Raw genomic sequence first — 27,138 nt, forward strand, 5'->3', positions numbered from 1 at the left:
TTATAAAATGTAACGTGACTAAGATACTCAACAGCTATGAGTTTTATTTGCCTCATAAAAGTCCTCTTTTGGAAAATAATTAACATTCCCTGACAAGTTTATCAGAGGAAACTCCAGAAACACATTTTAGGAGACTGCATGACTCTGCCTTTGGTAGCTCTCTCCCTCTTTTATGTCACAACCTACCCCAGCAAAGGTCCCTGTTCAGTGGCTATTAGAGGTCTTCGTGAATAATTGCTGTGATCTACATCAAGCTGCTAGCACGGCACCTCACACTATCTACTCAGCAACATCCATGCAAACAGCCACAGCAAAAAGGCCCAAGACTGAATGGACACAGAAAGTCAAATTTCCTCGCAGCCTTACAGTATAGCATGCATTCACAAAGAGGCTTGGAGGAAGCCTGCAGTTAATGCTAGGCTGTACCTACTCTGCTTTTTAACTAGAGTTGCTCAGCCTTTAAAGTTGACAGTCCAGCAGCTTTAAGTTCATTTAAACAAAAGTCAGGGATCTAATGAACTCCTAGGTCTCACCTCCACTGGAACCTAGATAGTAAGTCTCAACTTCTCTAGCGCCCTCACCCTTGTTATTACCTAGACTTATATTTGTACAAGTCACAGAGTCAACACTATGCTGAACACTAACCAAGCAATCAGACCATGCTGGCAAAAGAACAGCTACTGGAAATTTGAAATGGGTTCTTCGGCTGAGAGTTGGCAAATCACGCCAAACCTGTTTTCAGATGTGTGCGTGGCAAGACCTCTGTTTTTCCAGGCTCCATATTCACAGCAGTGCCTGTGAAGTTATGACTCACTCTTACAGTAGTTGGCACATTACCCAATACACTATATAATAGTTACACTTTTCATGCAGAAGAGAATGAAATGCCGATCCCTAGACCTTACCTGCTTATCCCTGTAATCTCACTATCACACTTTCCTAGCAACTAATACTTTCTGCCTTCTCATTTTCTTATGAATCCATTAAAACCTTATCTTTTAGAGAGGTATTATTTTGCAACACATTATAGTTTCTTGTTGGTATATTTCCTGACAGAGTTTATCATCATTTGACACTGCTGTTTTTATGCATATGGTCAAATTACTGAAAATGCATTAGCTGTGTCCATGCAGGGGTTCCATGCAGTTTTATTAACCACTTTAAAAAGTGAATTCAGCTCAGCTTTTTTAAACTGACAAGTACCATGTAGACCAGGCTTCACAGGCAGATAATTAACATTCAGAGAAGAGCCCTTCACTGAAAAACTAAGCTGACTCTGAACGCATGCTGCATGTGCTTTAGGAAGCAACTCTTAGAGGTCTAGGTTAGTTTCTCCCCTTCCTTCTTAATCCTGGGGATCTCTTGAGGACCCCAGTCCATTTACAAGAACTCTGAGCTTTGACCCTTTGCACTGCATTATCATGTAAACATACTGGAGCAGAGCATGGAGTAGAAGGAGTGCCCTGCAGCGAGGATCAATGTTCACACCATGTTATTTATTATGACAACCAGCTGAAAAGGAATTAGCTCTAGAATGCTGCTCACCAAATCCTCTGGCACAGACATGCTAAAATGGAAAGCTCTTCTTTCCCAAAGAACAGCCTCGACAACAGCAGGCAATTTGTCACCACTTAAAACTATCTGTTGCTCATTTGGCCTAAGACTTTGATTTGTACATGCACTGCAAATTCACATTCTTTTTCCTTCCTCCTGTATTCACCTTTATGGAACTTAAACAACAATTTAAAAAAAGATGTGAACCACCAGACTGTGCACAGGCACCCTACTCTGCCTCATGCTTTAGTCACAGCTTCCAGGTGTCCTCCCTGGGGCCAACACTTCCTGCAAAGCAGAAGTACCAAATTATCCATGGAGATTTTCCTATCTACACACTATTCCCTCCCATAGAACAGCTGTGCTGGATCCAAGGGTTCCTTCCAGCCTCTCTCTCTCAAACAACCTGCAGCCTCCTTAAGACTGTAATGCAGCTTTCACACCCGGGGGGTACTACAAAGCATAGCAATTATTCAGTTTGCCAGAGCAACTCCTCTAATCCAAACTGTGGTTGGCAAACCCCTACAGAAGGGGCATCATGTTCATTCACACACCCCCACCCTCCCCCCCAGTCAGATTCAGACCCTGGGGTTGGAACCAGCTCCACGACCAGCAATGAAGCGAGTGTCTGACCCATGGGGTTTACGTTTGACAGCGCTGCCCTAAAGCATAGCTTGTTTTGCTGCCAATCAGGGGAAATCCCTGCTATCCTCAGGTCCAGACTTGAAGCCTAGATTCCCCAACCCTTCAAGGGTTGCAAAATAAGACTAGTTACAGCATTCTCTTTTGAAGCTGTGGCAGGGTACTATGTGTGCCTACCACTTTAAGGCCCTGGAGCTGGCAGCCTCCAGGTACCTAATGAGGGCAGCCATTTTAAACTCAGGGCTGCTATATAAACAAGGCAGTTTGGTTGCTGGAGGAAAGGCAAAAACACTGTTTGACCTGAGGACTGTCAAGTTTCAACTGGAGGTAAGGGAGAAACTGTATGGGATGGTAGGAGGCTCCTAGTCCTGGGTAGAACCAGAAACTACACCCTGCTGGGAGTGCATGGCCTGGTGGGGCCCCCAGTGGTGCGGGAGCCCCCAGGAAATGCCAGGCCAGTGATCACCCCAGTGAAAGGTGGGTTGGGGTGCCTTAACCCCTAGCCCTCACCTTGGGGTAGACTGCAGTACACTGGAGGTAGTTGTGGGGGTTTGAGACCCTGAGGAGGCGAGTTGGGGCCAGGCCTGGCTATGGCCACCTGAGCCCACCTGTGGAGGGAAGCCCTGAGACCCTGAGTAAAGGGAGTGTTATGAGCAGTGTGGAGCCCCCCAGTATGAGGGGGGCAGTGTGTGGAGCCTCCAGTGTGAGGGGGGCTCAGCCAGAGGGTGAGAGAGCTGAGTCCTGACCCCAGTAAGATGCTAGGAGGCAGAGTTTTGGTCAAATATAATATCTGAGCCCCAGCTGAGAGGGGGGCCAGCACTGTGGAACCACAGCGAGAGGGAGGCAAGAACCGAGCCCTGACCCCAATAAGTCCTCCACCGTTGGGAGGCAGAGTATGGGTCAAAAATGCTACTAGTTGTAGCACCATGACCTGCTGCCCTGGGGGGGGAGCGAGTCCCCTGAGGTACCCCAGCTCCCTACCTCTGTAGAGGGGGACATGGGATAAGAGTATGGGTCATACATCAGGGGCTGTCAGAGCCTCCCCTGACTGGCCCAGGCGGAGGCCAGGACCAGGAGGGTTGGTGGGCCTCCTTGCCCTTCTGAGAGGGACACCCAAGAGCCAGGGGCCTGGGGTCCCAACTGGCCTCGAGGTGGGCTTGGGCTAGTGTGAGCTGAAGATCCCAGTGAGGGGACCACATCCAAAGGGGAGCGATGGCAGGCAATATATGGCTTGGTATGATGGCAACAGAGTCCACCTGAAAGGAGGAACCCAGGTGGGGTCCTACAGTAGGATTCAGGGCCCCATCGTGGGGGACTGGCGCATATAAGAACATCATGATGTCATCCACAAGGCTTGGGCTGTGATGTAGGGGAAGAATGGAGCTGCAGATAGTGCCCCCTAGCAGCAGGGCAGAAAATGGGCAGCCTCTTGCCTAATTACATCTATTTAATTAATCAAGACCAAGGTATGGCAGGCGAGAAGGTGGGTGGTTAGCCCAAGAACAGGTGGGTGGGCCTGGTGGAGATGGGGGGGGGGGCCCGGAGCCCCCCTGTTACAGAAGCCATATAAACAGGCAAAGATGGGAAGGTGGCAAATGTACTAGGTACAAGTACCAGATGATATTTTACTAGGACAATAATACAGAAGAAAAATTTTTAGTTTTAAATTGAAGTTACACAGATATTCCCCACTTAAAGCACCGCTGTAATTGATATTAGTTACAGAATCTAAAATGTATCAGCCTGGAAATTTCTGAGGTTAAGATCATTTAGAAATATTTCTCCGCTAGAAAACAAATGTGTAGGCCCATTAAAATTATCTGTAGGCTATGGTACCAAGTGTATGCTGATTCAGTTTCATGACCTGCAGGTAACTAATATGTATAATTTTAGTTGCATATTCTCATTCACACCAGACTTCCTTTTAATGGACATGTCATCAACATAGGATAACCTCTTCCTTCTTATGGTAGCTGCCTACTTACTGGATGGTTTTTACTGCACCTTATTAAATTTACACATTTATCTTTGTTATCGAGTCAACATTTTACAGCATGTATTTTAAATCTAGGGGCAAAATCACTGTAGATGTAACTTCACTGACTTCATGGTCGTGACTTCAGGTGCACATGGGTCCCAAATCCAGATGATGTAAGATTCCCAAAGCTTAACAAGATCATGTACTTGCATTTGTTTCTTTTCCTTGTTTGTCTAGACTGCAAGATCCTAGCCTAGCCCAGGAACAGCTCCCCACCCTGCCGCATGCCCTGCTGGGGGCCAGTCTCCATGGAAACCCCAGCCCTGCCCTATCACAGCGTGGCTGCTGGGAAATGGAGTCTGGCTGCCGGTGCCTTAAACAGACCCTGTCACTTTTAAGAGTCTAGGAGGAATTGCCACTGTAGCTTACTGTACTCATTTTGCTCCTGCAGAATATTGTCATCTATTTCCAAGCCCACATGGCTTCTTCAACACTATCATGAGCGAACAGGGGCATTTCTGTTTTGGGTCCCAAACCTACAAGCATTTATGGAAGGCGGTTAAGTTCACATATGTGCATAAATCCATTGTGGCCAATGGAACCAGCAACACAGGTTAAAGAAAAGCACTTGCATGAAGTACTTACCAGCTCAGGGTGCGTACAGAAGTGCTCTGTGTGCATTTTTTCAGTACTGTAACTTACAGCACTTTTTATAGAACTATAAAGTTAACAGCACTTTTAAACATGACAGAAGTACAGTGTTTGGTGGAGTGGGGGGTAAGGGGGCAGGGTCTCAGAGGGACACACTGGGAACCAGAGGCTGTGTATCTGCCTGCCTATTCCAGCTGCAGTGTGTGTCCTCCATCACTGGGAGCAACCACCATGTTTGCCATGAGGCCAGGCACCAAACTTCTGGTCCCTGGCAATGCAGGGTCCCAGGTGTATGCATGTCTGTGCACATGTCCTGTGTCCCTTCCCCCCCACCCCCAGTCCTGTATGGCCCAGTCACTGCTGTCTCAGTCAGCTGGTGGGAGCAGGATGGGTTACCAGCTTTTTGCAGGCTTTGCTAGGGCTCCCAGGCTACCTCTGGTGGTAGCAAATTAAGCTCCCAAAGCCCATGTGCTACTGGCAGAATTGCCAGATATTTGACCAGCATACCCAAGTTACTTAAAGCACAGTAGGTTGCTAAACTGCTGTAAAAAATAGTGCTTCGAACTTAATGCCTCATTTAAGAAAAGTTAACTTGAAGTGCTGTACCCATATTTAAAGTGCTGTAAAGCCATGCACTTTTGTTAAATCATGGTAATAAGGCGCTTTTAATGTTCGCATCCAGTTTGCATAAGCTGTGGGAGGCAATACTGGCCTAATGACCATATGAGACTGCTGGAAGGTTTTTGCTTTTTTTCTATAGTGTGTTCACACTTCTTTATCACCTCCTTTCTCTGGCAATTTAATTTCACACAAGTTTAAAATTTAAACAATGCTTGGTCAGGACTAGAGGTTTCTGACCAGTTGTCAGAAATGTTTAAAGCAGCATATGCAGCCTAACAGGGTGCTAAGGTGCAACTAAATGACTCCTACCATGTCTGCATAGTGAGAAGGGCTTGTACCCCAGGTTCAAGTATGCTATGCACCCCAATTTCTGTGCATAGCCCCCCACCCCTTCAAAACACTGCTTCCAGCAGAATGAGAGGGAGAGGAAAAGAAGCAGCAGCAGCATGGAACCAGCTCTAAGGCAAAAATGTGGGACCTGGTGAAGGGATGACACAAGATCAATTTTCTGCTCCACCAAGCTCCCCATGTAACCTCAGCTCTCCTTCTGTCCAGTGGGGTTTGAAGGTAATTCTTTACCTCCCAGTAGCACCTGAGGATCAACATTCTAGATCAGGAGGTGTTGAGATTCAAAGGGGGTTACTTGGTCCTCCTTATTTGTTCCAACAAATCGATAGGCAGGTTTAAAAGACAAGGGGGGGATGGGAATTACATTTATTCCATTTTATGTAGGATCACTACCTTAAATGAGTACCTACTACACTGTTTTTAAGTGGCTCTGTTCAACAAGCCTCCCATGTTGAAAGTGCACCTTTCCTTTAGTTTGTGGCTGTGGATGCCATCTCACTCCAGAAAAAGGATTCATGAGCTACCACATTAAATGCCAGAGCACAAAAACAGGTTGCCTCCTCTCATGATGGGAGAGCTCATTTTTGGCTAGGGTAAGCCCTTCTGCCTGTGGTCAGGAGAGCACTGTGACCAAACTCCCTATATAATAGATGGTGACACTATGATGGACACTTTAGAAATGTGTATAAAAAATGAAAACCATCATGTCTCTCCTGAGAGAGCTTTTGTGGGCACATACAGAGCCAGCCTTAGGAGTGGGGGATGCGGTGACTATGCAGGATGCTGTGGTCAGGGGGGCAACACACCTCCACACACACAAACCCCACTCTGCTCACAGCAGTCTCCCCCAACCCCTATCCCTGCCCCAGGTGGGAGAAGCAGTGCCCAGGCCTAGCTTGCTCCCCACCTCTGCTCAGGAAGAACTGAGCCAGGCAGGTGGGGTGGCACCTGCTCCAGTCCCCCTGCCTTTCTCCCACACAGCAGCAGCAATGCCTGCCTGCCTGCTCACCCACCTGGTGCACCATGCCATTCTGCCTCCCACCAAACTGCACCCTATGCCCCTGCTTGCAAAAGCACTGTTGACTTGGAGGGGCAGAAGGGTGGGAAATACACCAAAATACAAGTTTGCCCAGGATGCCATTTTCCTTAAGGCAAGCTCTAGGTGCATGCAGTGCATCAAGAGCTCTCATATATAAAGGTCATCAACTTGTGCCCATTTCAAACAAGACTTTTTTAGCTCAAGATGCTTTCCAATTCGCTGTTTCTTTTCTTCTAAGTCTGTACATTGGCTCCTTCTGGAGTCTTTTTAGTGGTCATTATCAGCTGTTAACTAACCTAAAAGAAAGTCCCACAAAAATATGAACTGGGGATCATTTTTTTGAAAGACTGCAAGGGGTTTCCTCCTTCTCCTTGTTTCCATTTGGGAGAAAAACACATTGGATCTTTATTTCCTTCTCTTTCATTGAAGCTCCTTGCAATATACTTCAAGAATTGATTAATCATGTCACAAAGCTGTGACCTAAAATGTCTCAAAGCATCTCCAGAAGAGCTTCATGACAGCTGGAAAATGTATAGAGACAGCTGAGTTGACATTTGCTGCATACCTCCCGTGTTTCAGATTACAGAGACCAGTCAAAGATAAACAATATGCAAAACTACAGCTTGTTATAGAGTAGCTACTGGATCAATCCAAAATACTTTTAATCAAAAGAAACATTTATATCAACTAATTGCATCCCAGAGGAGAGAAAATTTACAGAAAAAAAAGACTTGTTTCCCTTCACGTGGACTCTGTAGCTCAAGTCTGCAAACAAATCATTAACTCATTTCAAACATACAGGAACAGGCCTGCCTAGCCCCCCACTGATGCATTAACATTAATGGTAGACAAACACATGCTCCCTCTCCCAGTAATTGGTAAATTTTCAGCAGAGACTTTTGATGTTGATTTTCCTAACATAAAAATCCCACCAAGCCGGCATTACAAACATTCTGCAAACACAGTAAATTCAAAGGCTTATGTCCACATTTTCCAATTTGCTTTCTTTGTAAAGTAGTTCAGTCACTACTGCTCTGCAGGGAAGCAGAATTGAAAATTGCAGAAACCTCTCTGAAACGCTAGGGTCTGAAAAGAAGAATCTCTTGCAGATACCAGTTAACCCAATACAACCCACTGTAGGCAGGAAACAGAGAACTGCTCTGCGACTTTTGATGCTCAAACTAGAAGTAGTAAACACCACAGAGCATTCATCACAACCATTTATGACCATATTAGAGCTCCAATTCAAAACAGGACTTGAGCGTGTACTTAAGCTCAAAACGCTTCGCTGAACTGGGTTCCATGAAAGTAAAAATGTAGGGCAATGCTACAACATCCATTTAGATTGCTTGTTCCAGAAGGCTAGCTTTGCCCAGCAAAACCATACAAACTTCTGATCCAGAATCTGTTGCTTATCTATTGAACATGAAGTTATTTACACCTGCATAAAGAACTGGGAGGAGCTTTCAAGAGGAAAGGTGCTGTATAGCCCCCAGACAACATTATAACCCGTTGTATTACAGCCATCATTGAAATGGAGCGATGTACAAGGAAGGCTATACACCATTAACCCTTTGCCATCAGCACAATGAAAAGATGAAATCCATTTTGCAGACTTCATGCATCAGACAAGTAAAAAGAGAGAGAACCAACTACAAAACATGTTTGAGGAAGGAACCTGCTGTTTATCAGAAAATTGCACACCCTTCTGCAATGTTTCTGAACATGTTCACGTTAGTAAGAAAGACTTTTCTCTAATAAAAGTGAAACTCAGTATCTGTATGTATAAAGTCCATCTTCTAGGAACCTACAGAGAAAGGGACAACTCCTATGTTAAACTTCCTTAAACTCAGGTAACAGAACCCTCCATTAATAGCCAAAGGAACTACTGTTCACGCATGATGACAGGTAGATCTTGCTGGCTTCATCTAGGATAAATTAGGATTTGGAGGGTTTTAGAAGAACCCCCCCAAAAAAACAAAACAAAACAAAACCAAGCCCCCAAAAACACCCCAAAAAACAAAACCCTAGAAACTGAGATACAGTAGGTCTGTGCAGGAAAAAAATGCAAACTTGAAAGACAACTTCAGACTGATGTTAATGTTATTTATGTTGACAATGAGGCCAGCATCCATGAAGGGTTATGGCATGTAGACATGTCCTCTTCAGAGGAGGGCAGGGAACTCTATTTTCTTACAAAGCATTTCTAACCCATTCTATACTCCCTTCTCACTCTATCAATATTAACCCCTCACTAATAGTAGAGTAAATAAGAAAATTTTCATTTTCCTCCAGTCACATTACATTTTTCTGACTTGGTGATTAGGCCACCCAACTGTAAACCGCATCCACAAAAACAGAAGAGAATATTTGCAGTATACCTCAAAGACTTGCTGTTATAGCTATGCCAACTAGAAGTAACGGGGGCATGGGGATGGGAAAAATCACCCCTTTTACTCAGCATAGCTACACCAACAAACTACGTCCTCCAACACCCCTGTGTACAGATGCAATTTACATTAGCAAGGGAATTCTTTTGCTGATATAGGTTGTGTCTGAGGGTAAGATTTGGTCACAGCAAACCCATGAATTTGGAGGACTTATGAGTTTCATGCTGTACCTTGCCCAGCAATCAGAGGATAGAAAGAACACAGATTCATGGGAGACAAAGTTCAACCAAGGATCTGGACGCATGAGAAAGAACGAGGACATAAGCTCTCCATACTATAACGCCTGTGAGGCAACGCACTGTAGTAAGGAAACACACTCAATAAGGTTATTTAGCCGTTAAACAGAAGGCAGGGCAGGGCAGCACCTTAGAGATTACCTAGTTCATACAGGCATGAACCTTTATAGGCAACAACCACTTTGTCAAATGCTATGAATGGATGCATTTATGGCATCAAACGAAGTATGCTGTTTCCTATTAAAGTTCATTTGTTGCTAAACCTAGTCTCCAAGGCAGTGGTTCTCAACCTTTTAGCTTCAAGGCATCCCTCAGATAATGCTAGCTTATAACTTTCACTTGTTTTTTTGACAACGGAAAAATAATAAGAGCAATTCTTCTGTTGCCAAAAACTCAGAAAGACCACAACAGGGTATAATGGCTTTGATACAATAGATTCCTATTTGAAATGTCTGCATTTGCCTTGTGAATCATGTCCAGGTGTCTGCACACGTAAGTGTTAATATTGCCTGACACCCCATGGCAGCCTGGATGAGAATCGCCTCCCTAAGTTGGCATGCTGTCCTACCTTCTACCTGGCTTTAGACTAACATAATTAACTGCCTCTGTATTCATTTTTTTGTTGTAAGCATACTGCAAGCATGTTTGGTAACTATTCTTCGAGTATTTCTCCCTTCTCCTCACCCCCATGTTCTCCCCCATACAAACCTCTGTTGTAAAACTGACTAAAAATTACTGTGCCAAAATCATAGCCTTACTTGTATCATACAGAGAAGCAATTTAATTACACCAGAAAAAAAAAATGTTGCTGGTGTAAACTATGTTTTAATGTGCAACTTGCTATACCAAAAAGCCTTTGCAGTATAGACTAGCCCATACCAAGAGACAGTCTTGCCCATGGAAGTTATAGTCTAAGTCAGTTGCTCTCAAACTTTTTGAACTTCAGACACCCATCCATAACTTCTGTGAACTGAATGGCACTCAATATTACAGATCTTACTTCTTTGCAAAAGGGCTGGGCAGCGGAGGTAGGAGACTGGCTAGGAAAGACCACACTTCAGCTTACATTTATCTACTTATCTCCTCATTCCTACAAGGCACCACAAATTATATGGAGGGTGCTGTTGCCCTACAAAACAGAGGTATCAGCAGCACCAGTTTACAAAGGGAGAATGGAGCTATAGGAAGACTAGATGATTTGCCTGAGGCTATACAGGGAGTCTGTGGCAGAGATAAGAATTGAAACCAAAACACTTAAGATTTGGTTCCATACCTGACCTGAAAGAAAGCCTTCCTTTGATCTGAAAGCATGCTACCAGCAAGGGGACCATTAAGGCCATTTATGAAATTCCAGGGAAAGTTTTTACTTTCCTTGTGAGATACAGATATCTATCTAGATACCTAGATAGACAGACATCTAGACAGACAGACAGACATAAAACTGCTAAAAAAAGACAGCAACATATTTTTGCTTACAAAGAAAACTAGATCAAGGTGTGAAGCCTGCTGAAAGGTCAGGGGATTTAGTGCATGCAACTCAAATGTTTGTTGTAGACTTCATTCCAATGGCTTACTAGATTTGATGCACAGGCCTCAATGACTTCTCTTCAACTTGCTCACAATCAGTAACATTCCTACAAAGCATTTACACTTCATTCTTCAATAGGTATGAATTTTATCCCCATTCATTTGTGTGCCCAGTTTCCACTGATTTGCATTGGATTTTTCTCTCCCCTTGGACGTTTCATATCAGTTTCAAGTAGATCCAGATGGAATGAAAAAAAATCCTCCTGAGGGTGGAAACTTACCAGGCATGCACTCAAAACTGCTTTCTTGCTGGCAGGAGTTACTGGGCCTGTGGTAGAAAACAAAGCAAATAAGCCAGGGCAGAGAATAGCTACAGCTAAAAAGAGTCAATCCCTGCAAGTATAGACTAGCTGTAAAAAAAAATACTACTTTGTGCATCTATAGTGCCCTTCCTGTGAAACTAGCAAAGCATTTCACTGAAGTGTGGATGGGATAAAGGTTCACACCTGTTATTTTCCATGTAGGGAAACCAAGGCAAAAGAAAGATTAAGGTGAGGATTCAGCAAAGAACACATTTTTAACTCCTGCTGAAATCAATGAGACTTAGGGTATGGACACATGTAGACTTGGAGCTGTTTCAAAAGGGGAACATTTCAAAGGGGAGTTGCTGATCGGAGGTGAGCAACATGTTCCAACAATTAGATGTGAACAAGCTAGGACAGACACAGATGTAGCAAAACCGCTCCAACATTAACCCTGTTAGAACAATTTCAGAGCCTCTGGGGGCTGCTTGCTGCACATGTCATAGGCTGCATTCAATGGGGGCTGCATGGGTTCCCTGGGACCTCTGCTGTGGGCAGCCTCCCTGTCATGTGAGCAGCATTATCTCCCCACCACTGCTGCTACACAAACAGCGCAAACTAAAGCCATTCGAAATTTTGCGGCCTGTTTCATTTCGAAGCTGTTTCAACGCGTTTTGAGCTCAAAACAGCAAAATCAAAACAAAACAAAAAACTTCCAAACAGCTTTGAAACAAAATGAGGGCATGTGACACATTTTGAAAGTTTCTAAACATTTCAAGTTTCAAAGCAGCCAGGTGGTGGGAGGCAGGGGCCAAGGCTGCACTTCAAGTGGCTCTGTACTCCTCCCATGGCAGGAGGTGGAGCACAGCTCTGGCCCTGCCCACTTCCTGCCACCGGACTGAGTTCCATGGGGTGGCGGAACAGCCCTGCAGCCCACCCTGTGGTGCGGGCCCCCGGGTCTGCATACCAGATGACAGGAGGCTGCTGCTGCAGCCCTGATGCTGCCCGAGTCAGGTGCCTCCCCCCTGCGACCAGTCCTGCTGACAGGGGGAATCCCTCGCAGCCAAACCTGCCACGGCTGATCGCTGCAATCACTGTTTCTGGGAGCGGCTACAGCGACTGGCCGGCGCTTGCTCCCAGAAGTGGCCGCAGCCGCTCCCAGAAGCAACGATCAGCCTGCGCTTGTGCTGGGAGGGGGCACGCGTGCACTGGCACTCACACCTGCCTCCTCCTGCCAATCGCCTAAGCGGCAAACATGGTTGGTCAGGGGGTGCACTGGTGCTCTACGTAACACCACTGCCTTTCAGAGACTGTGGATCCCTTTGGGCTAAGCAGTATGCACACATATATAATGAAAAGGTATGCCCTGCCCCAAAAAGTTTGACCCAAGCACAGATGGACAAACGGGGGGACATACAAAGACATTTACAATCAGCATAAGTTGTTCAACAAACTCTCTTAATGAACTGCCTTTAGCAAGCTAAAAAGGAACCCGTGAACATGAGTAAAATCATTCATTTTCCTCTCCCCAAATGATCCAGGAAAGAAAAAAGCAAAAAGACTTTAGTTGCATGTACAGGGGCAGGAGCAGATTCAGAGGGGTACAATGGCATGGCTGCATTCCCCTCTCTGACCACATGGCAGGAGCAGCAGCTGGGGACTTCAAGTCCCTGAAGAAGGTAAAAATCCCCTCTTCCTATGCTATAAGGCAGCAGGTCCTAAACTCTGACAGATTGCGCACCACTAATTTAAAATGATATAACCTTAAGTACCACCAGCAAATTTTTGGCAAATAAAGTAATTATAATAAATCTGTTAACACATACCACTGACAGGTTGTCTGCGTACCACTGGTGGTACCTGTACCATAGCCTGGGAACCGCTGCTCTAAGGTACTTCTCCCTCCCCACTCAATCCCCTCCCATACCTGCTACTGCCCTGGGGGCAAAGGGAGCTCCAGAGCTGCTCTAGCTGGGCTCTGCACAGGACAGTGGCAACAGTGGTGGAGGTGGGTGGGTTCCCCTTGGGTATTCCCCACCTACTCAGGTAAAGATGTGGGGAAGGCGAATGAGGCCACCTGTAATCACTGCCCTGGGCTGAACCCAGCTCTTGTGCATCCTTGCTGGACCAGCTTTGGAGCTTCTCTTGGCTCCAGGACTGCAGGGCTAGTGGCAGGTAGGACGGGGGGAAGGGAGGAGAAGTGATGGGAAGGGAAAGGGAGGGGATTCTTACCTGCTTTGGGAGCTTTAAAAAGCCCCTGACTGCTGCTCCCATGGCATGGTCTGCTCGTCCTGGTTGGAGGTGGGGGCAAGGGAAAGGAGGCTGGGAGTAGGGATACAGCTACCCCTGCAGAGCTGGCGGCTGTTCCTCCACCCCCTTTGAAAAATCCTGGGTCCACTTCCGTCTGTGAGTTCTTGCAAAAATCAAACAAAAACCAAATAAAGAGAAATTTAAGTGATGGTCACGTATGATTTAATACTTCAACAACCAGCAGTACCAAATACAAGGGTAAGCAATACAAACTGACCCGGCTGAACCTGTGCTCTGCATCTCTGATATCACAATGAACATACATTGCATTTAAGATTCCCCATATGAAAGGTATATTTTATGTAGCCTATTTACTTGTATACCACACGTACCTTTTTCCCCAAAAATCAAGCCCCCAAAATTGGCATGACTGTCATAATTGGGGAAGCTGATTTTCTGCCTGGAATAGAATACTGCCTTTTAGCTACTCCTGGTATCTCTTGTCCTATTGCAGAGCACTGCAGGCATTTTAATTCTTTCCAACATTTTGATCCACTGATGAAGACCAGTCTTTAGCAGCAACTAGGGTGTCAGCTTTACGTTAAGCAAGCCAAGGAGGGTGAGTGAGCAAATGTCACTCCTCCATGCAGCCCTAACACTGCAAAAAAACAAACAAACATTTTTTTCATTCTACCTTCCTCCATAAAAGCATCTTACTTGAGTATATATATGTTGGTTGGTATTTGAGAAAATACGTTATTTAGTTACAAAGGAGCAAACTGCACACACAGGTACAACCTTGAGTGTTATGGATGCCGTTGGTGGCAATCCCTCGATTTAAGGATGATCTCCACCATGGCTCATTGATGCGTCTTGATGATTCCAAACCTTGAGCCACAGATCTGTCCACAGAAGTTGCAGGTCTTTTCACAGGGGAGAGCAGGCCTTAAGCTGGGATTTCTCTCCTGTTCCTTCCTCTGCTCTGTCTTCTTTACTTCAAGGACACGACATTTTACCTGGAAGTAGGCTGCTGTTTGGTTGAGACTGAGGCACCACCAGAGTTGGTTAGCAACCAGTTCCTCTCAATTCTTGATGTCAGCATTTGTTTTTTTGAGGTATGCCTTCAATGTGTCCTTATAGCATTTCCTCTGGCCACTGCAAGATCTCAGACCACAAAAATAAGCTGGGACAGAGCACTTGATTTGGGAGTCAAGAGTTGGGCATCTACAGTGTCCAATCCAGCAAAGCTGGTGCCCAAGGATCACAGATTTGATGCTGGTAACATTGGCTTCAGCAAGGATGCTGGTGTTTGCACAGCAATCTTCCTATTGTAGGAGGAGGATTTTCTGAAGGCATCATTGGTGATACTTCCCCAGGCTCGAGATGACAATGGTAGGTCACCCATGTTTTACATTTGTAGAGGACAGTGGGGATGATGACAGTGTTTGTTGTAGACCTGGAACTTGGTGTCTTACAGATGAAAAAAAGGGGTAGATAGACTGTGTGCTACCCCATGCATCTTACTCACATAATACCTTTTGTTTCAAAGCATTTCACACATTCCCATTCCCAAATTGCAGCCATCACTGAAGTGGAGATATTTACTGTTTACAAGATTGAAAAGAAATAAAGAACGCAGTGTCCAAATGAGAGTTCAGATTGAGTTCTAGGTATGCACTGATAAACTGCACAGGATCAGTCTGTTATCTCCAAAGACTCCCTAATTTCTAGGGCAAAGACTGTTATGACCCAATTTTTGAGGCAAATCCAGAAATGCTGACAAATATTCATCTATTATCTGTTACATAAGAGGTGAAGCAGCAGTTTGCCTGCTCATTTCAACACCACCTAATAGACAGGAAAGCAAACTTCTTGGAGCTAAAGAAACAGTCACAGATGATGTAACACGGCTCCAGGGTGGCCGTGATGTCCCTGGAGCTCCCTCAGCACTTTTCAACCTGGATCTCTTTGGGCAATTTCCCCTTCTTGCCCGCCAAGCCTTCATGAAATGATGCTTTCAGAAAAGGCAGGCTGTTCCAGGGCTTTCCAAGTCAGATCTCTACATGAGCACCAATGTTACTGCTCATTGCCTTAAGGGCTCATTGCGTATCTCCAACCACCCCTTACACTATCAGACAATACTCATTCCTGTCTTTCTCTTTGTTGTTTCTAACAACCGTCTCTGGCTATGGGCCCCCGGCCTTCCTGGACTATGGGCTCCTTGGCCCCCTCGGCCTCTGGCCCACATCTCTGGGCCCTGGCCCTGCTAACACTTGCCCCTCCTGGGCTACAGACGTCTGAGCTCTCCAGCCCTGCTTACACTAGTTCTTCCTCGCTCTCTTAAGCTCAAGCTCTCTACCTCTGGGCCCCAAGGACACAATTCTGTGTTCCCAGGCCTCTTAGTTCCTTCCTCAAACCTCCTAAGTTGCTTACCATAGCTCAGATGTTACCCAGGAACCCTGCTGTAGCCCTGCTGCCTAGGAGCTGCTCTCTCCGTAGCCTCAGGGCTAAACAGCCTGACCAGCTCAGGTCCTGGACTTACATGCTTCAACCCCAGTCCCTTTCTGGTCATGTGGCTCTTTAACTGGCTCCTGCCACACTTGCAGGCTGCTTCTCATGCAGCCTCTTCCCTTCAAAGTGGCAGGCATGCTAAACACCCTGGCACAGATGGCATCCAGTAAATGCTGCTTCCATGAACAAATCTACTGTATATTGCACAAATGAACAGCAAGAAAGCCTTGAAATTTAAAAGCTAGTGGAAACAACATCTGAGGAAAGAAAGAGAAGAAAAGAGAAGTTTCTTAAGTCAACATATTGACTACAATGAAAGATAGGCTTAATTTCCATTATGGATAGATCCAAAGAGGGTGTGGCGGCATGGACGGATATTCCACCCTTTCTGACCCTACCAAGGGAGCAGCAGCTTTTTTTTTTTTAGTCCCCAAAAAGATAAGAATTCTGGCTCCCAGCCTCTTGCTCTCTGTACCCCATCTCTTCTCCTCCCTCCTCATCAGCACATCCTACTCTTCCCTGACCTGCTACTGCCTCAGTTCCCACTGTCCCTGGCTGATCGGGGAGGGAAGGGGCTGAGTGGGGTGGACAGGAGTTTTTCCTGCCCCATTGCAGCCAGAATCAATGGCAGCAGCAGGTGGGAAGGTTCCTCCTCTCTCCAGTCTCCCTGGGTGTTCCCTGCCAGCCCAGAGCAAGCATGGAAGGTGGGGGAACCCACCTGTCACCACTTCTGCTGCTGTCCCTGGCTGCTCCTGCGCCCCCCCACCCCAACCCACAACCCGAGGGGAAACAGGCAGGGAGGAGGAACCTGCCTGTTGCAAGCACAGTCCCTGGCTGGAGCTGTTCCTAAGCCTCCCTCCATCTCCTGAACCAGCTGTGGATAGGGTCAGTGAAAGGGGATGGGGAAGAATGGAAGGAATCCATCCATGATTTCCATATGCCTGATTTTTGACTCCTACTTCATGTGATCTACTCTTAGAACAGAGCAGGAATTTAGGAGAAGTCTGGGATGAGCTGGACAGGCCATTGTGATTTATGTGACTTTGCTGGGAGGAAAGAGACATGAAGATTCCAATTTCAACATTTCATGAAAACTTAATTAAGGCTTTAGATGCATATCTATTAACTGTGAACATCGTCCACTACAAGTCTTTAATATTTGAAAGTGTGGAAACTCAAAGAACTCATCACTAATGGCCTTGTAAGGTTGTTTAGCCTTGCCTTACCCACTCCATATACTTCGTTGGCACCCACCCCTCATGTATTAAGAGCCTACATAAATAGGTTGAGCATAAATAGGATGTAAATATTGTTTAAAAATTAGCTGTTTAAACCCTTTTAATTATATTGGTTAACTGTTTAACTGATAACACATACCTATAGAGAAGCCAGAACCCACTTTGCTTGCCACAAGGCAAGAAGCACGCAGGCAGCAAGAGGTGCTCCTGTTGCCAGCCATCATGCCCTGCCCTACCTCCCCTTCCCTACCTCTCCTCCTTCGGGGAGAAGGCTGGCTTGACTCAGCTCCACTGCCTCCTCAGTCCCAGCACTTCAGTTTATATGGCACAAACTGTTGGTGGGAGGGGTAGGTGGCATGCAACGGTGAAGGATAATCTGGAAAAGTAGTACTGGTAAACCACCGGGGGTGTACAAAATGGGCCCTATTCAGTTCAGATTCGGCCCGAATTGGGGACAGTGATTGATTCATATCACTGTTCCCAGTTCAATTCGGCTGAATCCAAATCTGAAGATTCAATGCTGATTCGGAGAATCAGCGATTCAGCCATAGACGCAGCTTTAAATGTTTTTTCTACATACCTTGAGGTACCAGCTGTAGCTCATGTTTGCTATGATGCTGGGGCAGATGGAGCATCCCACAGAAGCATAGGGGGCCTCCCACATGCTCAGTGGCGAACCCAGAAGTGGATCAGAAGGCACCAGTCGCCAAGCCGGAGGTGGGGGTGCGGCGAGGCCCCCCAGAGCACTCCCCAGCAGACCCAGAAGTGCTTCTGGTCCACTTCTGGATCTGCTGCTGAAAGTGCTGGGGAGCCCCCCGCACTTCTGTGTGACGTTCCATGCACCCCAGCACTGCAGCACTCACGAGCCCCTGCAACCTAGAGGTACGTAGAAAAAACATTTAAAGCTGTGTCTATGTCCAAATCGCCAAATCTTTCCAAATCTCTCCAAATTGATCTGGAGAGATTAAAGGGTCCCCTGATTCAATTCAGGTTTGGAGGTTTGACCACTGAATCGGTCAAAAACTTTGCGCACCTCTATAAACCATGCAATTATTCACACAATGTAGTCTGTTTTAAACATTAACCATAATGCATAAATGGTATAAATGTAATTATAATTTAAACATTTAACCTTTCATGTCCTTAGCTTACTACTGCTTTGCACATATAAACAAACTTCCAGAATGCTCCTTGGAAGTGGTTAAACATGAACTCCGTTTAGCCAACTGGAAAACAAAAATGGGGTGATAAATTGACCTGTCCATGGCTGCAAAACAAATCAGTGATGGAACTGGAATTAGAATTCAGAGCGTTTCAGTGCCTAAGCCTGTTATAACTTGCAGCAGAAGCTGCAACAGTGCTGAGGTATCTACCAAAGGCTAGATTCTACATGTCTCATGCAAGATGGAGTCTCTGTTCCATCCTTAAGGAGCAGTTTTCTTACCCAACAGACAATAATTCCAGCTGTGCAGGTACTATTGAAGGGGCAGTAAATAGAGCTCAGGAGGTCTCCAGGATGAGGCTGCAGCTCCTGTGAAGCACAGACTGAACCCAACACACCTCATAAGCTATAACGGACAAAGAGAACCAGCAAATATTGATGGGGGAGCTGCAAGATTTCTTTTCCTGGTGTTCATTTCAAGCATGATGGTGCAATATTTTGCTCCCATGGAATTTCCTTGGGGTTCAATTCTTCTTCCACCTCCATTGTAGTTTATAGATTCAATTTTAAGCCAAAAGCAACCATTAAGGTAATCCAGTCAGGCTTCCTCAATAACACAAGCCATTGAATTTCACTTCATAATTACTACAAAGGGAATTCTTCTTCCATACTACATAAATAAATATCACCCAGCCTCATAACAGACAGCTTATGTACGGCACCTTATTTAGCAAGATGGCTGATCTCAATTTAAGTACTTCAATGAGTAGTTGCCAGATGATAGAAACAGTCTACTGTAGAGCAATGACCAGTCTATAACAAGCGAGGATCTGCCTGCAAGTGGACTGAATTTACTATTTCCCCTGATAGTTATAAGTCAATTATGCACATCGAACAAAAATTATTTTGAATATATTTGAAAACAAAAAGGCAACACTTTGTGTGTGCTGGAGGGGACAGTAAATAAAAGCAGACTATAGCAGTGTCTGAATATATCCATATGTAGGATTCTGATATGAGACCAGGCCTCAAATTTAGACATACGCAACAGCAAAGCAGAGGTATGCTCCCAAGCTCAACTGAATTTCAAGTGTTTGCAAATGCATTTCAAATGTTTGCACGGGTACCGTATGAGGCAGAGATTAGGTCTATAAGAAAATGCTTATGTAAATATTTCTCACTGGATGTTATATTATGTCACATCTGGAATGTTTGCTTCAGCAAGGCTAAAGCAATCATGGCATACAGCTTCTCTTTGTAAATACATGTTGACATACGCAGGTGTGTGCCTCAACAATGATTTCTCAGGATGTAGACATATAGGTGGTCAGATCTGTTAACTGAGTTGCTTTGTGCATCCTGCAGATGTATACAAGATCCATCAGGAACCAACAGGGATGTTGAAGGTTGATGGTTTATTTTGAACTATGTGGCTTCTGCTCCACATCAGCATGTATTTGAAAAAGAATGGAGTTACAGGGTATACTAGAAAAGATGGGCAACAGGGGGTGGGAGCTGGAGAGAGAAGGGAAGTTATGAAAAAAAGAATCTAGTCCTTTTTTTCCCCCATAATTTCAAAATCTGAAAAATTGGGGCCTGATAGACGTTTACTTTAAGATGTGATGGGATCTAACCCTTGATCCCAACAGTCAAGTTTCCTGCCATGCCACACGTGCATGCCACACAGGGCTTGGATCCCAATCAGTCCTGACTTGCTGATGCATGGGAAGCCAATCTCCAGCCCCAGCCAACAATCAGCTAAGCCTGATGTTGGGCTCTCTGGACACTGGGACCAGTTAGGCAGCATATGGGGTTTTGACAGGTCCCAGACACACATTTAGTAAGGCAGGGGTGGGCAAAATACAGCCTGTGGGCTGGATTCAGCCTACCAACTGATTTCAAACCAGCCCGCATTTGGGTGCCCGCCAACTGAATGGACCTGGTTGCTCTGGTTCCAACACCGTCATGGTGCCAGGTGGCTGGGGCTATTTTTGGTGTGCCAGGAACTCTCTCTTTTTCTGTCTGGGCCAGGGCTACCACCAGTGCAGAATTGGAAGCACCAGTGCAGAAGTGGAAGCATGTGGGGCATGCTACAGCTGTGCAACCCACTCATAGCTGTAGCATGCCCCGAAACACCTTCACCCCTGCCTCTCTCCCAGTCTGGACCTGGCAGCTGCCAGCCATGTCCACAGCTACCCAAACATGGCCAGCAGCTTCTGCGCTGGAGCTGTGGGCACACGGGTGGGTGCGCTAAAGCTTCAGGCAGTTTCAGACTTCCATGCTGGTCGCAGCCTGCAGCTGTAGCATTGTGCTGGAAGGCTTGTCTAACCTCTCAACTAGAGTTGGTCCAGTAAAAAACAGTACCTCAAGTCCCGCTTTCTGCATATCCCCTGGACCACCAACACCACTATATTGAAACAAGCAGTGAATTCCATAATTTCATCCTCAAACTTACTTCCATCAGTTTCCTAAAGTTTGTACCATCAGATTTCACTGTTGATGGCAAAGTCTGTGGCGTGAGGTGCATAAAGGCCTTGCTTAGAATTACGGCCGCAAGTAAACAAAGGCAAAAGCTACATGCATAGTCCATTTTAAGCAGATATAAAAAGGTATCTACATGGGAATTTACTTAAAGCTTTTTAGCTTAACATGCTCTTTTCTCATCAGATGAACAAACTTTCAGGACAAGTGCAACAATCCACTAGACCATGAAAATCACTTTTTAAAAGTGATCTCTATCTCCCTCTTATGCACTTATTACAATGTCATGTTTATATTAGCATACTTTGTGGTGGATTATTATAGTAGATAGGGGGATGGGGATGCATGTTTGTCAGAGAAAGAGAGTGAATTACCTATATTTATGACTTACTTTTCAGAACAGCTAAGCATCCACAAATCCCATAAAAGTCAGAAGAATGACAGGTGCTCTGTACCAAGGAAAATAAGCCCATCAGTGGGAATTCTAGGAGTTCCTAAATGCAGTCCCTCTTGTCTTCTCTAAACAGAGCTGTTTCTCCCAATAAACAATTCTATTAGGTATTAAGAGAAGGACTCTTTCCTTTTCCAAAGTCAGGCACAGATTCATGTGGTCAGTAGTGGTGTTCTTAAAGTACTTTATCTGGAAGACTAAAATAGGGCTAGCAGAAAAAAAAATCTTAAAAAGCAAAATGTGTGCATGATGGTGAGGTTAAGGCAGGGGTGGGCAAAATGGTAGATCTGGCTGGCAACCAGACTCCATTTCCCAGCAGTCCCTGCCCGTCACTGGCATGGTTTCAAGGGAGACCCAAGGAGCCATAGTGCTGTGGCAGCTCAGGGCCAGAGTTTCCGTGGGTATAGGCCCCAGCAGTGGTGGCAGAGTGCACACAGCTGGGCAGGGAGCTGCCCTAGGGCTGGGATTTTGTGGCAGTGATGGCATGGTCTAGAGCCAGGGTAGAACCACGGTCCCCTGCCCAGGGTGTATGGGTAGCAGATCACAGCTCTGTCCCAGCCCCAGACCATGCTGTCACTGCCGCAAGATCCCAGCCCTGAAGCAGCTCCCCACTTAGAACCACAGCAAAGGCATCTCTCTGCAGAAAATCAGATGTTACTAAATGTTGGAAATGACTGTTTTCTATTGCACATCACATAAGATTTTCATGCTAATACCTGAAGAGCCAAGTTAAACCAACAGGAAACCTTACTTTGAAGTATGACAAAAATATACAGGCAAGGAAAATATTATGCATTCCCCCTTTACCTATGGTAATCTAAATATTAAGATCAATGCATCCAATTCACACAAAGAATTCTTAAATACAAGTCTATCAAGACACTGGTAAAAGTGATCAGTTATATAAAGGACACTGGCCAGCTATATTTTTAGGAGGGCCCTTTGTAAAAAGGTGGAATAAGCTGTACGCAATACAGATGATGAGCACTTAATTTTTTGGAGAGGAAGAACTGTTAGCCACATTGGACAAAGTTAGCTTGTCAAGTATCCATTACTGATCCATTTTGGATCTAGGTGTTCTCCTTAAAGAGTATGAAGCTTACAGCCCCAAACTTAAAAAGGTTTGCAGATCACTGAACTTCATATACTGACATCGAGGGAAGCACACTCACAGCAGTCAAGGATGTACCTAACTTTTGCAGGAACAGGGCCTAAAATAGTAAAGTTCAGACTGAGAGAGAGATTCTGCTCCACCTCTTCAGCACTTCCAAGGGTGATCCTATTCCATCCTGCTCAAGTCCCTGAAAAACAATTCATGCAAACAGTCTTCCTCCTGTTTGTTGTTTTGTTTTTTTTTTACTTAAAGCTAAGATCATGACGTGTTATAAAAATAGGCACATAAAAGTTTGTTCAGGGACACGAACTGAAAGGGAAGAAGATCACATTTAAGTGACTAGGTCCGCTGCATGTCTAATAGGTGGAATAGGACCTCTCCCTGAATTAGTTGTGGATGTATCAATTCCCTCCCCCACCATCTGAATTGGCTGATTTCCTTACATCAATGCATTTTTCTCTTACACCCACAAAAACATGAAAAGCTATGATCTAAGGAGAAAGGTACTGCAAAGCCAGCTAGCCTTTGATGTGCTTATGACAATGGCTTGAATTGCAACCTTTGTGCAGCATTTAACATGGACCTCCACTTTTTGAATTCACCAAGAAGGAAGAGGAACCTGCTCAGAATTTCTTGCCCACAACTGTCTCCACATCAAAAGAAACAAATTAAGTAGCATATACAGCCTTGCTACTCTCACAAGGGACAGGTCAGCAATTCCACAATCAGACTTGGGCAAGACAGGCCTATTTGAAGCATAGGGTTAATGTGGGCTTGATGCCTATAGAGCAACAGTTAGCCCCCTGCTGTTACTGGGTGGGAGGTATGGGCTATAGGGGTATAGGTCAACTGATTGGCGGGGAGGGGGAACACCTAAGAGAAAACAGGGACAGGTATGAGCTCATGGATTCAAAATGAGTGTGCCAAGGTGAGCCAGTGAGCAGAGCTCTCTGGCCCTTGAACGAGCCCAAGCAGCCAGTGGACACTTCCCAGTGAAACTGCCTGGACTAGGGGCAAGAAAATGGCCTCAGTCCCCAGGGACCCTCCTGAGGAAAAAGATAGGTCTTCTGATGTGCTAAGGCTCTCTTAACAGGGAGGCCACTGGGGACCTATCAACTGATTTTGGGGGACAACAAAAGAACAAAGCAGGGACAGAAGTGAAGGTCACAGATTCACAGTGAGTGCATGGGGGAGCAGGGGGCACTCAGCAGAGCACACTGGTAGCGCCCGCCAGCCCCTGAATGAGTCCGAGGAGCCAGTGGACGTTGCCCTGTGAAACTCTACCCAGAGAGGTGAATGGACCAGGGACAAGCCTATTTTCTACTTCAAGTTTGTGGGCAAAAGCTATAAGCCCCCCTCAGAAAGGGAGACTGCTGGGAACGTGGCAACTGATTGCTTAGGACACGTTATAAGCAAACAGGGACCGGAGTGAAGGCCAGAGGTTCAAAACTAACGTGGCGGGGGGGTGGGGACGCTGAGCAGAGCACCGCAGCAGTGCCCACCAGCCCTCAACTGAGTCTGCGGAGCCAGCAAATAACACGCAGCGAATCTGCCCAGAGGTGTGAACGGACCAGGGACAGGAAGACATCCCCACACCCCCGGGGGGGGTCACTGTGGCCAGAGCCTGGCCTCTCTGCTACTTGAAGAGACCGGAGGCCACTACCCACCAAGAACAAGTGATAACGCCCCATCAAGAGGGAGGCCGCTGAGAGAGTAGCAACTGATTTCTTAGGACAAAGTAAAATGAAAAGCGGGACGGGACCGAGGTCACAGCGTCAAGAGCAGGGACGTGGAAGGGGACCCGAGTCAGACCCAGCCGCGGAGCTCACCACCCGGGGGCAGGACAGCGGCCCCGCAGCCCGGGGGTACTCCCGCCACAGCCCGCAGCCGGGCACTGAGGGCAGGGCCAGGTGGAGCTGCCCCGGAGGCGTGGCCGGGAGCCGAGCAGGCGGCCGTGGGCAGAGCGCGGAGCAACTTCCCTCCGCCCCCCAGCCGCGCTTACCCGGGTGCACCGCGGCCCCGGTCCCGGCCCGGGCCCGGCTCCGGAGGAAAGAGCCGCAGCAGCGCCGGCTCAGCCACATGCCTCTGCTGGCCCCGCCCCCACCCCGGCTCGCCCGGAGGCCCCGCCCACTCTTCTCCTTAGCCCCGCCTCCTCAGCTGTGGGGCGGGGAGGCGGGGTCCTTGCCGAGCGCCAGGCGGGCGGAGCTCTTCACCCCGGAAACGATGGGAAGGGGAGGGGCTGTCTCGTGTCACCGCCGGAAGCGAGGGGAAGGCGGGGGCTGATGTAGAGGGTTGCGACGTGGAATGCTGGGAGGGCGGGGCGGAGCGGAGCTCGGAGAGTGACGCCTGCGCGGGGGGCTGGGCGTGTTGTGAGTGACAGGGGGCGCCCCTTCCCTGCTCTGCAGCCCGCTGCCGGGTCTGCTGGTCTGCTTCCTGCTCCCGGCCTAGTCTGCTTTCTGCTTCCAGCCCGATGTCCTGAAGCATAGAAGTGAAGGGCTGGAAGGGACCTGGAAAAATCCTCCCCTTGCTCTGGGCAGGAATACTGCTGAGGTCAGATGCTTGGGTCTCTCCGGTCTCCTGAAGACTTCCAAGGTTGGGGACTGCCCCACCTCCCTGGGAAGTCTAGTCCAGAGTTATCTTTACTGTGAAGTTCTTCCTTGCATCCAACCTGAAGCAATCCTCTAACGGTTTCTGGCCATTGCTCCTAGTGCTCCCCTGGGGCACCCTAGTGAGCAGTTTTCCTCCCAGCTCCTGATATTCACCTTTACATACTTACATAGACGGCCCCCCGGGCTCCAAGCATCCCACGACCCACCTCAGACCCTGCCCATCTCTGCCTCCCTCCTTCCCTCACTCAGGGGCCTCAATCTGCCTCCCTGCCCCTTCCCCACCACAGACCTACCTGCTGGGGCAGGGCAGGAGTGTGTGCACACACATGTTCGGCCCCCACCAATCATATTTTCTTCCTCTGGCTCTGGGGAGGGAGTGGGGCTGGGACTGGGGCAGGTGCTGCCCAACAGGCAGGGCAGGGCACAGGACAGAGCCACAAGCGGCTCGCCTGGGGGGCAGGGGGCCAGCTCCCGCTGCTGCACACAGGGCAGGATCTGCACGTGGGGCAGGGCGAGCTGCCGCTGTGGGCTGGGTTTGGGGTGGCTCCGGGCTCCTCCCAGGTGCTGGGCCAGGGCTACACACAAGATGGGCAGCAGCAGTATGGCCACGGGGCTACAGCAAATTTTGGGGTGCCTGCCACTTCCCACCCCGTAGCGCTGATCCCAGCATTGCCACAGCCCATCCTGAGCAAAGGCTGGCCCAGCCCCCGTCCGGGAAGAGCCCGACACTGCCCGAGCCCACACTGACAGCTCGCCCTGCCCCACATGCAGATCTGGGGGCACATGCCCCCACACCCTCTGGGGGTGCATGCAGCAGCAGAAGCCACCTCCCCTCCCTGCACCCCCAGATGAGCTGCTTGTGGCTCCATCCTGCTTCCCACCCCCACTATGCAGTGCTTGCACCAGCCCCTGCCCCACTCCCTCCCTCCCTCACCATGGGACCCCTCCATGCCCCTTCCTTCCCTCTGCCCCTTCCCCCACAACAGACTTACCAGCTGACCCGGCTGCTCCACACTGCTGGGCTGTGCTCCTGGCTGCTCATTCATTCTGCATACCCCCTATAATCTTTTTAAGTACCCTTAGGGGTACACATACCCCTGGTTGACAACTACTGCCTTAAGTCTTTTCTCATAAGGTTTGTCCTCCAGCCTTTAATCATTCTTGTGGTCCTTCTCTGGACCCTTTCAAGATTCTCGGTGACTTTTTTGAAGTGTGGCACCCAGAACTGAACTGCTTTGCTCTCTGCTTCTTGCCCTGTGCTCTGTGCCCGATCTACTGTCTGCTTTCTGCTCCGTGGCCTGCGCTGTCTGTCTGATGTACTGCCCTGTTCCCTGCTCACTGTGTCGCTTTGCTTTCTGCTCTCTGCTTAATCTGCCCACTGTGCCAAGCCCCGCCAATCTACCAGGTGCCACAGGTTTTCCACCCCCAGTCTAGCACCCGGACTTGCATCACTCTGGGGCTTTGAGGCCACACAGCTCCCCTGCTTGCATATTATCTGAAGGAGTAAAGGGTCGGATTCAACCCTGACAGAAACACTCACAGCTGTTGAGTTCAGTGCAAGCTTAACCTGCTCACAATCTAGCATCACGTAGTCCATGATTCTTGTTCATGAAAAGCTTGGTGGAATCGGATGCAGTTTTCTTCCAAATTCAAGTCTGTGGCAAGCTATCACAACCTCTCAGCTACTCCTGTACCAGGAACCATGCACAGGCACCACCTTTTATAGCCACCCATGTTCTGACACAGCTACTCTCACACAGCCTGGCCTGGTGTTCCCCTCCAACAGGGAGACCAGAAAAAATCATTTCAATCTGTGGCCAAGTCACCCTTGCTGCATCCCTGCTGGCAGCAGGATTGGAGGAGGTGAAAATTCAGGGCTGAAGATCTTAAGAAACACCCCCGTTTCTGTGCTGTCTGACAGAATCCATCTTTTTTGGTACCAATAATCCTGGAGGAAAAGTCTTTCATCTCTTT

The 27,138-nt window shown here is 47.3% G+C and overlaps 1 protein-coding gene across 1 annotated transcript in view; it reads right to left on the reverse strand.

Annotated features, from left to right (window-relative positions):
* The window catches only part of C2H11orf24 (chromosome 2 C11orf24 homolog), a 62,232-nt gene extending 37,527 nt beyond the window's left edge, over nucleotides 1–24,705 (reverse strand). Inside the window, exons 1-3 of the mRNA XM_090032364.1 lie at nucleotides 24,558–24,705; nucleotides 13,581–13,761; nucleotides 11,328–11,374 (exon numbers count right to left, since the gene is read on the reverse strand). The gene's annotated coding sequence lies outside the window, so the exon portion shown is untranslated. The remainder of the gene's footprint in view (nucleotides 1–11,327; nucleotides 11,375–13,580; nucleotides 13,762–24,557) is intronic.
* Nucleotides 24,706–27,138: the final 2,433 nt, after the last annotated feature.

Source organism: Crocodylus siamensis, chromosome 2 (genome assembly GCF_052110815.1).
Source record: "Crocodylus siamensis isolate JL-2025a chromosome 2, ASM5211081v1, whole genome shotgun sequence".
NCBI lineage: Eukaryota > Metazoa > Chordata > Crocodylia > Crocodylidae > Crocodylus > Crocodylus siamensis.